This window comes from Micropterus dolomieu, linkage group LG16 (assembly GCF_021292245.1).
Source record: "Micropterus dolomieu isolate WLL.071019.BEF.003 ecotype Adirondacks linkage group LG16, ASM2129224v1, whole genome shotgun sequence".
NCBI lineage: Eukaryota > Metazoa > Chordata > Actinopteri > Centrarchiformes > Centrarchidae > Micropterus > Micropterus dolomieu.
This window is the reverse complement of record NC_060165.1, coordinates 18,938,457-18,954,107: the sequence shown is the minus strand read 5'-3', so window position 1 is coordinate 18,954,107 and position 15,651 is coordinate 18,938,457. Positions and strand designations below refer to the sequence as shown.

The following is a 15,651-nucleotide window of genomic DNA, read 5'->3' as shown; positions in this document are numbered from 1 at the left end:
GTAACTGTGGTCCCAGCTGCCTTCAGTTGATTCATCAGTTCCCCCCTTGTGGTTTTGGGATGATTCCTCACCGTTCGCATGATCAGGGACACCCCACGAGGCGAGATCTTGTGTGGAGGCCCAGACCGAGGGAGGTTGGCGGTGGTGTGGTGCTTCTTCCATTTCCTGATAACTGCACCGACAGTTGATCTTTTCTCTCCAAGTTGCTTTCCGATTCTCTTGTAGCCCATCCCAGCCTTGTGCAGATCAACAATCTTGTCCCTGATGTCCGTAGAAAGCTCTTTGGTCTTGCCCATGGTGGTGATGTTGGATGCTGGTTGTTTGGGTGTTGACAGGTGTCTTTTATACAGGTAACGAGGTGAGGCAGGTGTATTTGATGTAGATAATTGGTTGGGATTGGGGCTGTGTCTTAAAGAAAGACTAACTGGCTTGTAGGAGCCAGAATACTTGCTGTTTGGTAGGGGGTCAAATACTTGTTTTTCCTCATCAGATGGTTATCAATTTTTAAAAATTCATATGATGTGATTTTCTGGAATTTTCTTTGGGATTCTGTCTTTCACTGTTAGAATGTACATATGATTAAAATTGTAGATTGTTGCATTCTTTGTAAGTGGGCAAACCTGCAAAATCAGCAAGGGGTCAAATACTTATTTCCCCCACTGTATTTTCACTTTGCAAACCTAATACATGCACAAAAAAGGTATATAAGTCAATAAAGAAGAGGGAAAAAGCCAAAAAGCACAATACCACCTCTTTAAAGTTTGAGTGTCACAACAGCAGGAGCAATAAGAAAATAGAAGGTCAGCTGTCATGTCAGCATTAACCTTTTTCTTCTCGATGATGATGTTATTAGACTAGCTAATTTGCCAACCTACCGCACTTGGTATAGCTTTAGGCACTCTCACCTTTTTTTCTTTGGCTCCGTCCTCTGAGGTTTCACTGAATGTGATTTTATTTCATCCTCAAGAGCAGCTTTGAAAGCCTTAAACAAGGTCTCTGATTTTCTCAGATATATCTGGACAGAAATCATGGTCATGGGGCTGTGCAACTTCAGTGGACAATCTGACAAATGTAGCTGTGAATTGCCGGTTTTAAGGAGAGTTGATGAGTTCGATTCAGATGTTCTGGTAGTGCTATGGGATACTGAGATCAATATTCGGTGAATTAGTAATAGCAGAATGTGTATATATACATATACGTACATATTATAAGCTTTGGCACATGATACTGCTTTATAGTGGTGCAACAGATCACAAAAGTCATGGTTCAAATCAATCTGTGGTTTTGAATAACGGGTCGGATAATTTTCAGATCAGCAAAAAAAAAAAAAAAAAAAAAGAGTTAGGGTTAAATTTATTTTATAATGCGCTACTTTGGTTCTGATGTAGCCGCCTCTCTATAGTCTCACTCAACTTCTGATTGGTTACACGTCACGAGTAATAGCCTATCAACACTGAAGGCTGCTGTGCCACAGATTGGCAAAGAAATTGAGCTGCTATGTTGAACAAGCGGAGCTGTGTCGAAGGTAAGGCAGACTCACCTAGGGCTGTCGCAGTAACGGCAAAATTGAAATAGTCACGCTATTGGTCAAGCCTACCGCGGAGGCTGGCAAGCGCTGCAACAACCGCTATGTTCATACTGTACACTTCAGGGCGTGTTAAATTAATAAATGAGTGCTTCAAAAGTTCTACAACCGTAACGAGCTCTGTAATGGTTCAAGGATGGATCGCCATGGGCTGTACGAGACCCGACTTCAAACTCTGAAGTTGTAAGTGTTGCCGTGTTTTGTGTTGTTTTTCTGTTTATTTTAAAGGTTAGCTAACTTGGCGTTAGCATATTGCGCGGCTAATGTGGCTAGCAGGCTCGGCGATGTTGGACTAACGTTGTGATCCTGAGGGACAGTCCAGAGGAACTGTGGACAGTAAGCCTCATTTGAATCTCACTAACTAAGGAGCGTAGTGTGTCGGTAGCCTGAAGCTGTTTTTCATGTTGCTTTCTGTGGAAATTTAGTTATATCGTTAGTTGTGGACAGCCATTCTGCTCCACACTAGCGTGTGTGTTTGTGTGTGCTCGCGTGTGCATTGCTGTGGTATGTAAATTGACTTGATAGACATGCCCTGAAGGTAATGATATAGCTACGTTTGAAAAAGACACGGTCAAACAACAGTTTGTTGTTGACTAGCACGCAGCAGCTAGCTTGCTCAGATCATAAAGCTGCTGTTAGCGGCTCGCTGTGCAGTGAAGTGACAGATACAGACACTTTTACTCTGCTATATGTCACAAAATTACTTCATTGATGAAAAATGTGATGATACCGCATACTGTTGAGCCCCAATATACTGCCGCGGTGGAAATTACTTCACCGTGAAAGCCCTAGACTCACCAAAAGCTTCCAATATCTAACATCATCATAAATGTAGTATACGTACTGGAAGTGGAATTGTTTTTGACTGCATCCAATTGTATATGCTGCACTTAGCATCACAAGCTGAATATGGATCACAGAGTATGAGCAGTGTCCCATTCTTAAATGACGCACAAACACACAACATAGACTATTAAACTGCATTTTCTGTTAATGCTTTTCTGTCTTTAAACATTCTTCCTCTCCTTGTGCTTTAGATTACGAGGGACCTTACCAGAACATTTTTACTTCACATTATGTCTGTTAGGCTTTTAGGAGAACAGCCTCAGCTCTGGTAGTCACTTACTACTGAAATAACAGTCATGCCCCATTTCAGTCCATTTTCCAACAGATAGGCCCTCAACCTTTTTTTAAAAAAATCTATGATAAAAAAAAAGGAAATTGAATTTTAGTACAGCCAAAAGGTGAACAGGAATCTGCTGTAAAATGAACACTGAAGCTCTCAGGTTCTAAAATGTCATTACCAGTTTGGTGAGGTAGCCTATGGAAACAAGGATGTGTTGTTTAGACAAACATTTTAATAAATTACAGCCTTAAAGTGCCACCATGCAAGCATGCCGTAGCTGTTATATTAACTCCTTAGTCTAAGGAAGTATCTGAAGCTGTCATCTGATGGGCCATACTCAACACAATGAAATGGTGACACAATGTTAGACTTTAATGAAAATATAAAATCAGCTGGTAAAAAGTCTCTTTATCTAGGCCCATGTTGAGAAACAAGAATTCACTAACCATTCCTGACCAATACATGCTGCTCCATTTTACACTGCTACATGCAACTGTCCATAACATTTGTGACTTTTTGTATCAAAGAATAGGAGTGTGACTGTTAATGTCCAGCCAGGCCAGAAACTCTACTGTATGTGCTGCTAAACATGTGTCATGAGCAGTTGTACAATGATATCTCAACTTTAACTTTCTAAACATATTGCTATATGTTGTCTTCAGTGTTTTTCCCAAAACCTACACTCTCATATTTAGCTCAAAGCAGACCAGGCCAACTATTCCTCTACCATAACTCACCAATCATTGCCAGTCGGAGTGGGAAGGCTGATTGCGGCTCATCAGCCAGTCAGCTGTAAGTGCATACTGAATGCAGCCCATGGTCGAGTGGCTTTCCCTGCTGCCACATTTTTCTCACCTGACTGCAAATCAAACAGTTGTTGTTTTAGTCTTGAGATCAGTTTGAGTTGTGGAAAACATGACAGAAGGTCAATACTCGACACGTCTCGGCCTGTTTATTGCTTCCATTCACACGTAGGAAGAGAGGCTGAGAGAAGCTTATCATTTGAAAAGCAGTCGAAGACCAGCTGAGGCAAATGCGATGTGAGAGCACGTCACGTGATTAGCTGTTCTCGCTATCCTGCGCCTGCAGCTAGGCGCCATTGTAAAATGCCATTATAGCTGAGGCTCCTTCCCCATACACTCTGAGCTGAGCTTATCCTACAGATTTCAATTCTGTGCAGTCCTTGGATCCTATAGACACATATCCCAGCATGCACTGCAATCCTCTGGCTGCCTAACCCGATTAAAAATAATGCAAGTACCCCTGTGAATCTGCAGCCTCCTCGAGTTTGAAAGTGAAGCACTCCATCTCTTTGTCCAGCACAACACTTTGGCTGTGTGAGTAAATGAACATCCTGCTGAAATCCTTTTCTCGTGATGAAGTGACTGCTGCTACTGCTGCAGCAGCAAAGAATGGACATTACATGGGGAGTACATTGTAAGAACTGCCAAACCCTGAAAAAATCCACTGGCAACATAAAACAGTGCAGAAATGGAGCGCCGCGGTAGCCGAATGGTTACAGCGCATACCATATAACCACAAGAATGTTTATGTCAGTAGGCCAGCGGTGGTTTTATATTTTCAGTAATAGTCCTATAGTGTTAGCTGTTCTACATTAGCAATAACTGGCAAACACACGCTCTTATTTTTGGGGCTCCCAAGGCAGTTCACTAAGAGCTAGAATCATTTTCAATTTCATCAGTTGCTCCAGTTGCAAATAAAAGCACCAAATTAGCAGCAAATATCACATTATGCCTCTCAATTACAGACGTTTTAATTAGGGGGAGCAAATGTGTTTTGAGAAGCACAGATGCACATCAATTCCAAATGTTCTTTCTTTTTTGTTCCCCTTAGGCCAGCCTTACTGGCTAAAGAAATAGACATTCAAGCCGACAACCTCCCACACAAGTCCATACCAAAGACCTGAAACATTTTCAATGCATTTTTGAAAAGCTGTGATTTTGAAAATGACAGCATTTGTGAGACTGATGAAAAGTGGTTGGTGAGATTTGTTTTGGAGAGAATAATACTGATATCTGAAGTGAGAGAGAAAATTGAAGAAAGGAAAGTGAAAGCACGCAGACATGGCTTATGTAGTGCAAGAAAGACAGAAAGCCACGGTGTCAAATCAATAGTTAGACTGTTGCTGTTTGTTTCTCTGTGGTTGAACATAACTGCAGCAAATCAAAATCAGAAAGGTGTTAGACAAACAAACTACAAATTTACAGCTCAGTCAGCCAATTCATGGGGAGCAGATCATTTTATGCGAATGCAGAATATGTTGGGTTGATATTTACCGTTAAGTGTCGAGGCTCTGATCTCATTACTCGCAACAAGCAAACACCAATCTCAGCACAACACAGATGTGGGAGTGTGATAATAGACATCAACCCAGGGGAGTTAAGAGCCTACAGGTGGACTCTGGAGCAGAGATATGACTTATATAATGCTACGTGACCAGCAAAATCTGTGGCAGCGGTGTGACAACAGGAGATGGAAAAAAGCAGTGCAGTAACTTAGAGGAAAGAGTGAACAGAGCTTCAATGTCAGCCTTGCAGCAGGTAAATATTTAACGCTCACGTGCTCGGGAAACATCTGTATTAACTGTCATGTGGCGTTAGGTGGTATAAACCATCCATATATGCATATATGCTTGAGGTTTGCAATGTGTGGTAGCAGTGCAAACAGTACTGTAGAGCAGAAGCTCAGCAGGTAGGCTGAAGGTAATTGCATAACGTTACAGTCTGAGTATGAACATCAAGTAAATGTGACTAAATACTGTAAAGCCATGTGGAGTTTTACAAGAAATGCAGAATAAAACCCCAGAACAAGGGTACAACCTGCAGCAAAACACCCCAAAAGGTAACTTACAGCAAAATGTGCAGTATTGGAAACAAATTTATTGTTAAAACCAATGCATTTTATGATAAAGGTCAGTTGACCCCACAACACTCTCAATAATATTCAGTGAGTATCAGAAAACTGTTTTACAATTAGCAGGGAGCATGAGCTCAATCACTACAAGAAAGCAATAATTAGCGATAGTAATTAATCAGAGCAAATACTGTGATTAGGCAGATAGCATGTAAGCTAACATACCTCTTGAGGTCAGCAGAAATGAGCAATAAGGCAATAACACAGGCAACAGCTAGGCAACATCATATCTTTCAAATTTTAACTAAGCACACAATTACAGACCGTAAAGGTTAATTGTGTTAGTGTTCTTACCTTGCTGTTGTGAAGCAGATGGCATGTTAGTAAATCCTTTAGGAAAAATTGGTAACAGCAGGACACTTTCGCCTGTAAGTGCGCCGTTGCCAGTTGACCGTTGGAGGCCAATAAATTCGCTAGCGTTAGCTGGCTAACAGCGTGTAGCAGCGGAGGCTAACATTAGCAGCAGAGAGAACAGCACTAACGCGGTTATTTCCTCTGGAAAGTCGTCCCGAAGCGCCATGTTCAGGCTTATTAAATACCACAGAAGCAACAGTGGTAAAGAAGAAGAAACTTTTTTTATGTAATTGGACCTGTAAAAGTGTTTTCGGGCGGCTTGTGATAAATTCGGCTAAAAGCACCATAATGAATTGCCCTCTTCTCCGTTGTCATTGAGATTGACGGGGCACTTCAGTAGGCTCACCACACATTGACTGCTATGACTGACGATACCAAATGTCATGAAAGTTTATTTCAACTTTAAATTGCTATTCCATCAGCTCTTTGCGGACTTTTGTGTTTGATGTAAGACGTGGCCTTGGATTTATTATACTAATAAATCAGAAAGCCAAATCAAGTCCTAGGAGTTGTATTTAAAAAATAAAAAATTGTGCTACATTTATGATAATTTGGCAGATTTCAGGCTCAGATTTGGCTACTTAATGTCAGTAAAATCTGGCAACACACTGCAAGTGCCTTAACTTGTTCTCCACTCTCACTCTCTTTCAGCTCTTACATTATTCAAGTTCCCATTTCTTATCAATAACCAGTGATCAAAGCAGACAGGTGCAGTGGCAGGTGGTGGAGTGGCTATACAGTTCCTGTAAGGGTAAAATAATGTCCACAACAAAAGCCTTGTGAGGCTCTGGAAGTCTTTCATGTGGCTGAGGCAAGAGATAACGAGAGAGCATGCAAGAGAGCATCATTACAAGTCCATCTACACTGTTTATCTAATCACTAATGGCTTTGGAGAGGGGTTTCAAAACCATCAACACTGCTGTTTCACAATGTTTCCTGCAATATCCCCTTACAGCCAGTCATTATGTAAACTAGAGTACAAAATATACTGTTCCACAGACTATTTTTGCTCCCTCTCTTCCTTTTCCATATGCCAGTCAAGATGACCTTTTTCAGTTGATGGATGCCAAAGTTACAGTGATCTCTTGTGGACTGGCAGTGACTTTTAACATCCGATGTGACAGCTAGATTTTCTGATTATTCAGAGTACATCAAGAGCCTGTCAAGGTGATCCCTATATCTGAGGAAAATAATCTTAATGTACCACTCTCATACAATAAGACAGACAATAGTTCGGATAATGGTGATTGGTGGAAGTACTAAGCCAACTGTCTTGCTTTTCTTTGTGTTAAAGGTCAGTATTTCACATTTCTTCCTGAAGACCGCTTCATACCAGCCAGATTCAGCTTTTTCTGGATCCATATCATCATGCGCCCAGTCGATGGTTCCTGCTAGTGTAGGAACATGGGTAGCACCACAGGGAGAATGACCTTTTCAGCCATGTGTCACCTGCCCATGATGCTCCAGGTGGTCCTCTCAGCATAGCGTGTCTGAATGTCTATGTCATGATGCTCCAGTGAAGCAACACTGAAGGAAATAGGATCACAGCAAAGTATTAGACTCAAGCACACACACACACATTCACAGATACGCTTTTATTTTATTTTTATTCATCTGCAGTTGGCAAGTGTTTGGTTTAAAGAGAAGGCATTTAGACAGTTGGTATTAAAGCTGCACAAGGCGAAAGTTGGCAGCACAAAGACAGGCAAAATATCAAACCTTGGTGAGGCCAGCTCAATGTGGAAAGAACAATCCTTCTACTGTTCAGGAAAAAGTTTGCTCTTTTATATGATTAATTAATTATTGGTAGAACCATTCACAATAGGTTATAAGCTGACACTATCAAGAATTATCAGATGCTCTGAGAAGTGTTTGAAGTCGCAAGAAACCAAATTCATATTTACCCCTTTAAAGCATCAATGATTTTTTGTTGTTTGCCTTTGGGTTTGATTATCAGGACATTGAAAGCTAACGGCCACTTTTCTCTGTTGTGAAACAGTTCTGATGCAGATCCAATTTGTTTTTAGTAGGGCACATTTTTTGTTATTTAAATCTTTTTTGTTTTAACCATGAATCTTACTTTTAGATTTACTGCCAGGGGACATCACCCACACAAAGACCTTTAGCTGTTGTAGCGGCGAATCCAGTGGTCTAACTGCAACACTTTTGAACACAAGACTAAATGTAACTGTCATCCTGTTGTTTTATTTGCAAAAATACAATGCATCCAAAAATTGTATTAGCAATAAACATATTAAAAAATATTGCCTAATCTTTGATCATGATGCAACAGCTTCACAAAACTATTGTTTATTATTATATGTGCATGTTCCTAGACAACATAAATAATGAATGCAATGTTTTTCTGCAGGTAATTATAAAAAATATAATGCAGCACATTGTCCATCGCTTATACTTGCTTTATTTACAAAGTTTCAGTTCTTAGACATTCATGAAAATTAATGATTGAATGACTGAAATAAAAAGATTTTTGCGTGAGTGTGTGTGTAAGTGGTAGTTTCTAGTGTTGCGTGCGTTGTGTTATGAAGTGGAGACGCAGACCAGGATATCACTGTTTATTCTCTCTCTGACAACAGATGTAAATACACAGTCCTCCAGTCAGTTTCATGTTAAATGATATATTAGCATACTACACAAGTTTAAGCTAGTAGGCTAAAACACAAAACTTTCTGTGGCTACTAAGTATCTTCCATGAAGTAGAACAAAAGGGAAGAGGAAACAGTGAGAGGGGGGTCCCCTGAAAGCAAACGTAGGGGTACAGAAAATAAATCACAAATGTTCCTCATATATTAACACAGGAGATCTAACACGTCAGGTGATAACTATTTACACAGAATAATGTGTAATTATAATATTACATATTTGACTCTGTTACACGTGCGTGTGTGTGTAAATAAAGTGTGCAGGAATATTTTTTGTTCTTTCACATTTGGAGTTTTTGATCTGGAGCATCTGGCAATAAGACTTTCTGGTGTGCAAGAACTTTTCAGTTATTAACAGGAGGTTTATGAAATGTTTGGCCTTGGAGAACAAAAGGTTTCAAAAGAGTTGCGGTCGTAAAAAATGATTTCCCATGTAACCACACCAAACAAAATCGAAGCAACAATACACTAATTGGATGGATTGCCTACCTCAAGCAAGGTTAATTTCCATAGAATAGACAAATGAACACCATTGACTACTGCCAGTGGGAAATACTAGGCAGAATGTAAAATTCAGTACATGCAATTTGCAGTTAATGGACTAAAAACACCCAAAACCATTCATGTGGCCCTTAAAATGTGAATATTAATCTTGTTCACTCTCTTCGAACAACAAGTCTTGAGAGCAGGTTTCCAGGCATCCAAGGTCCAAACAATCCAGGAGAGTGCGCCTTCTGCTGGCGTCAAATGAAACCTAACAGGGATAATTGCCTTATTAAGACTTCCTATTAAGTAAGCTCCCCTGTGAGCTGCTACGGGAATGGTCATGCATATATGGATGAACCCCGCACTCCTCCTACTTAGCTAGTAACCACCTGTGAGCTGTTTGGCAATGCACGTATTCCATAGATAAGGCGGGGTAGCTGTGGGTGGTGATGGCTGACGGATGAATGGAAGGACAAAGAGGACAGAGGCAGCTATGTTTTAGTGGTTGACAGCCATTTTTCAGAGTAAGTGTAAATGACAGATGGATGATTAGTGTATGTGTCTCTAGTCCATCTGTACAGAGTCTATTCACACGCTGTTTACATATTGCAGGATGGCAGAGAGAGGTCAGACTCCGGCCACTTTGGCTTCTACACTCCCAGGATTCACCAGAAAGATTATCTTTGATTCTCAGACAGCACGCTTGATGATGCTTGCGTGTTGTTTGAGTGTCCCTCCCATGGGAAAGCTCAGAATGATGCACCTCTGCCTCTCCCCTGCTGACTTGGCAGTGCTGATGAGGAGGCGGAGAACGGGAGGGGAAGCACATGTTTGTGTGCTTTCATGCCGAGCAGGAGTTGTTGCACGCATCCCAAGGCAGGTCCCCTCTTAAACCACACTACGCAACAACACGAACACAACAGCAACAACTTCTCAGAGGGAGGCCGGCGCTGCCATGGTAACAGCGTAGAGTGACCTTCAGAGGCTGTTGATGCTCCCCAGAGCTGCCTCCTATTCTGCTTGGCATGGACTTTGTGAGTCATCAACAACATTCAAATTCACATGCTCCCTCCCTAGAGGTCTGGGGCTTATTAAAATTGATGAGCAAATGGGAAAAAAATAATGGAAATAGCAATAACCAAACTAAACTAACAGCATTTTCAGCTTGCTTTCAACCTACTACTGTCAATAACAAATCTGTCATAAACAAGATTATGACAATAGCACATGCAGGATCAAAGGGTGTTGTGTTCCACCATGAATCCATCAGTATTTACATAGAGTAGCATGAGGATGCAGGCTGTTATGTAAGAGTTATTCAAAAAGTTTTTACAGGAAGTGCCTCTGCGCTGACTAAGAAGGAGCTCTGCTGAAATTACTCACAACAAACCACAGGTGGAATATAAAATAACTAACACTTTACATCAGGAGAATTAGGCACTGGATACCCGTACTAACCTCTGCCCACCTAATATATTATGAGGGTGTTCCACCAGGAGAGCTGGTCACCAAGGAGCACTGAGCACATAAAAAACACATCGGAGTCATGGTAGATTACCTCTTTGTATCACACCTATGGGTTCCAGGCTGGGAACACTGCCACCCACTGGAGGAGAAGAGGAAGTGAGGCATGGTTGGGGGGGAATCTCTCAATCTTCTTCAGGATGACTCGCCGGCTGAGTTGGTTTCTGGAGGCACAAATGCTTGTTTATCACCATAAGAGTTCAAGTAAACGACGGCAGCGCATTCACAAGATAAAGCATCGATAATGTTTCCAGCAACCATTTGGTGGCAAATGTAGAGCAGCACTTTGTCATCACATTTATAGTAAGTGTTAGTCATCTATCTGGCAGTCAATACTTTGCCACTTTGTACACTGTGTGATGGTTTTATATGCATTCAGTGTGTGTGGTTGTCAGTGGGTGTTTTGAGGAAGAGAAAGAAGAGTGTGTGTGTGTGTGTGTAAAGGGGGGGGGGGGTTCCTCCCAAAGCATACCTCTTATATAGACCTGATTGGACAACCGGTCAGAATCTTTGAAAAGATTGATTGGGATGATTGGGATACACGCGTCGTGTCCCGTTGCCATGGCAACCCCCAGGCGCCGGGAGGAGATCTTCTAAACAGATGACTTAATTCCCAAAGGAGAGACAAGCCACTCAAGTCTGTCATCCTCTGCTGCGATGGGGCTTTCCACTTTCCGTATGGTGTGTGTTTGTGTGTGCACAACAAATTGAACAGGTCTGTTGGTTTACCATGCTTAAACCAAAATGGAATGTCCATGTGAAGCCCATGCTGATCAGGCTGATAGCAGAGCATGTAGAGTTTTGTTGTTTGCCTCCATAGGACGGCGTCTCAAGGTGATGATGGCATTCAATTTCCCTCAGAGATTGCGGAGGGATGGTATCATGTAAATTGTACACAGGCCTCATGGACTGGGCACTGATTAGCCTGGGAGAAAAGAATCAACCCACATTTCTTCACACACCTACAACTATTTCTTTATTCTTAGGTCATATTGTATGCAAAGTTCAAATAAAATATAGGATATATAGTATATTATTCCCTTACAGTGTTTAATGTGTTTATTCTGCCCATTTTATGACACACAGTCTCCATTAAAACCTATTTTAGGGGTTGGCAATTTCAAAATATTGGGTTTTGATGCAATACCAAGTAATACCAGGGCCAGAATCATAAATATCTACATCAATACACACACTTTCTGCCCATAAAATGTATTATCATGTATATGGGAGCCATGTGTCATGATTAATGAGGTGAATGTATCCTTATTAGGTTACTTTGGTATACATTTTCAGTGCCACCTAACATTTTGCCAAACATCAGGCATTTCTTTTTATTATTTTCTGTTAATTATTTAACCATATGCATTGAAACACAAAAGATAAATGACAAATGGTTATTGTATTTTTCTTCTGAACTAACGAGGGGATGGCTGTATGCACACGTCTCACAGAAACAGAGTATATGCACTAGTTCAGGTGCCCCAAATGCACAAATTTCTCTGTATCAATCTTGAGGATGCTAGTACTGATACTCAAAGCAAGACTTGGTATCGGGAATACTCATACCTTAGCTATCAATCTACCTACTTTTGGAAACATTACTGTTTAACTAAGAAAAAAATGTGTAAAAGTTTGCAGACCATGGATTACCAAACAGGGGCCTCAGGGGCCTTGACCTTTATGGTCCTAAAAGCCCCATATTTATCGTATCAGTTGGTTTATGATAAATTGCAGATACTGTATGTGCAAATATGCACACAAAAAGTGAACTGGATGACCTTAAGGCTGGTCTTAACTTCCTGGTGAGTTCTCCTAAATTACATTCCTAAATAAATTTGTGTTAAACCAAAATTAATTGAGGCCCACAACCCAATTTTACCCCAGGGCCCCATAGCAACTTAATCTGGCCATGACAATTAGCTGTGGTCCAACGTTGTGCCCAAGTATAACACATACCAACTAATATCGCATATTCAATACAAAGCAAATATTACCCCAAAATAGAGGCAAACCAACATATTAGTTTAATACTATTTCACAACCCTAGGATCATTCAGGTGAAGTTAGAGGAGAAAATGTTTGTCTTCTGTTAATTCCAAATGCAGAGAAAAGTCAAGGCCCCCTACATGCTCTGTCAGCTGGAGGCGCTTTGTGTGTTTTCTCCAGCCGGCGGAGCTTACTCATGAATATTGACGTCTAAATCAAAGTGTGTTTTTGGTTAATTACATTCAGAATAGGTTTTTTTTACTGTGGCAGATTATATTTTTCCTTAGTTTTTATATAGGTATAGCCAAAACATACACAGTACTGTCCACCAAGAACTACATTATTTGAGCCAACTGGACAGAGATCCTGTGGACAAAATGGACAGAGCTGGGCCCAAAGCTTAAAGACAGAAGATGAAACAAAGTTATAGAAGCCAGACCAATGGAAGCACCAGCCAACAGGCCAAAGGACAGAGCAGAATATGGGTTTGTAGTGCCATCTCAAATAGATCTCTTTTTATAGGATAATGGGTTATGAGGGGTAGACAGAAGTCATTTTGGCAAGAGAGTGATTTAGGTGACAGCTGCAGTGATAAAATGGGCCAGATGGAATGAGTAGAAAGTGTTCAAGTATGCTTTACAGCAGCTGATAATGTAATAGCTGCCGGATAAAGTAATAATCATTTGTCAAAATGTAATAAAATGTCTTTGAAAATGGGTTGAAATGGAACATAGCGTTTAAATTTATTAGTTTCTGGCTAATAACGTAGCATTATCAGCATAACATTATCAATTTATATTCATTGACATTATTATCATAATTTATTTAGATTTTTGGTCACCTTTAAGGGGTGCTCTACCACGTTTTATTATCCAGCTCCACCCACTGCGTCTGTTGTTGTGACTGCTTGATAGTACAAAAAAACACATTTGTCCTCCACTGCTTCACTTCACTATTTCTGCTGGCAGCTGCCATGAGGCCAAGCTAAAGAAGAAAACTAAACATCCAAAACTTTGACATTACTCCGAACCAAACTAGGTAAATTATGCCATTTGGTAAATGTCATGCCTTTGGACTGCCATTAGTTGATTCCTCTCAGTTTGTGAAATGGGTTTGAATCCCACTGACTTTTACAGAGCATTTTAACAAAGGGCAGCTCCACATGTGGGCCAGGTGTTGAGGGACATGCATGTGAGACGAGTGAAGTCTTGTTATTGCAGTTCCAATTCTAACATGGTGGTGTTTGTCTTCAGAGAGCGGCTGGCCAAGCGGTGTGACTTCAAAAAGGCACTTTCATGGCGGCGCGACGGAGGAATCTCACAAACTTGAAAGAGACAGTGAGAGACTGTGCCTTCTGCTGGAAGTACAGTGTGACATTAGGTTAGGATGGAAGGTCTGAACGCAATCATTTCCCATCACCAAGGACACTTCAATTTGACTGGCTTTAAAGTGTCACCTCAGACATTACTTAGTTTCGAGATAATGAGGTATAAAAGGTGCATGGGTAGGCACAAGTCATTTTCAGGCTGGCGGTTGAGAAAATGGGCTGCTGTGATAAAGTGGAGCAGAAGGATCAGCAAAGAAAATTGCACAAATATGTCCAGTATCGTTCCACCCACCCTTTCTGGCATTCTGACCCCTGCCATCCTCGGAGCGGATGAGTGCCTCCCTGCACCAGGGACCCTGGAGATTGAGGAGATTGTCTGGAGAACCAAAAGCATGAAACCAACTGATAATGAAATATGGCTGGGTTTCTACAAGGACAAGATAAGTCCTGCTTCTCATCTCCGTCCCGCCAAAGAGCCGTATGTACTTAGATAGGTCTTTTTACGGCCGTATTTACAAACAAACCAGACTGGACACATGATCATCATTAGAAGCAATAACAAAACACCATCCAGTTTAAGCCCTCACAGCTCTCACAGAGGCTGATCACAAGCTCAAATAATTGTCTTGTAAAGGTAGGCATCTCAATGAAATCCTATAGAAAGTGTATTGCTGACAACTACATACTCAGACATCGCCTTGGTCATTCCCCTGAATGACAAACACAAATTTTCAGCATTTGATGGATGCATTTACGTGGAAAAGCACAGCTTAAATTGTACAAGAGCTGTAGCACAATCAACAGCACAAAATTATTTAAAAAGAACACAGGCATAGGTTTGCCTTGCCAAAAATATCACTGCAATTCAGCAAGAGAAACTGAATCCTGATGTTGAAATTTGGATGTTGTTGCCGTTTAATGTCAGGTATTTGGCAGTAAAATCATGGCTTACTTTTAGACACCACCTTGATAACCTTTCTGTGTGAATGTTTAGTGTACTTCCCTGATCTCAAAAACAGTATATAAATGTGTCAGGAAACTCACATTTCAATAACCACAGGCTATTGACTGTCTGGTATGTTGAACTGATGATTTTTTAAAAACATTACACCAGTTCTCCCCATCCATTAAAGCCATAAAAGGTTTGTTTTGCCAACTAGCGATGTACAGGAGGGTTATAGCACACCATAAGGTGATATCAGTACACACCCTGTACAGGGCATCACATTGAACAGGAGCACAGATGGGCTTCTCACATTCAGGGCCATATCCAGGATTTCAGGAATTCGGAGATCATGAGTTGATGTCCCCCAGACACAGAGAAGAAAACAGTTATTTATATTTTATTTATTGATTTACCAATTAATTGCTATATAATTCCAACAGCAACCAGGAAATGATGGCCCAGTAGAATAAAGCATTACAGTTTCATTTCCCAGGATGAAAGTAAAAATGCTCTTTCAAAGCAACAAATTCTGGTGGAGATTGATAAATCATTTATTTTAGCTAACCTAAAAGTAGTCAACTTTAAATATACTGTCATGTAAAACTGAAATCACCCTGGTCCAGGTTGCTAAAACCCACATATTACCAGAAAAAATACGGAGGTCATGATCTCAGTGGTTGCTACAACCCTCTTGTCAGTCCTTTCTACGGAGCAGAA

At 40.8% G+C, this 15,651-nt stretch overlaps 1 protein-coding gene and 1 long non-coding RNA gene across 11 annotated transcripts in view; one reads left to right on the top strand and one right to left on the bottom strand.

Moving 5' to 3' along the window:
* The window catches only part of syt1a (synaptotagmin Ia), a 194,288-nt gene extending 187,998 nt beyond the window's left edge, over nt 1-6,290 (bottom strand). For 7 of the 9 annotated variants that reach the window (XM_046072080.1, XM_046072079.1, XM_046072085.1 and 4 more), the window contains exon 1: nt 5,940-6,290. The gene's annotated coding sequence lies outside the window, so the exon portion shown is untranslated. Of the gene's footprint in view, nt 1-3,448; nt 3,571-5,939 lie in introns of all 9 variants that reach the window. The other 2 variants (XM_046072082.1, XM_046072088.1) reach the window with 1 other exon arrangement.
* Nucleotides 5,447-8,263, top strand: LOC123984871. 2 transcript variants are annotated; one of them, XR_006828546.1, is made up of 3 exons: nt 5,447-5,573; nt 7,037-7,166; nt 7,294-8,263. It is a non-coding gene; the product is annotated as an uncharacterized LOC123984871 (long non-coding RNA). The 2 variants fall into 2 exon arrangements; XR_006828545.1 differs by lacking the exon at nt 5,447-5,573 and adding an exon at nt 5,930-6,200.
* The last annotated feature ends 7,388 nt before the right edge of the window (nt 8,264-15,651 follow it).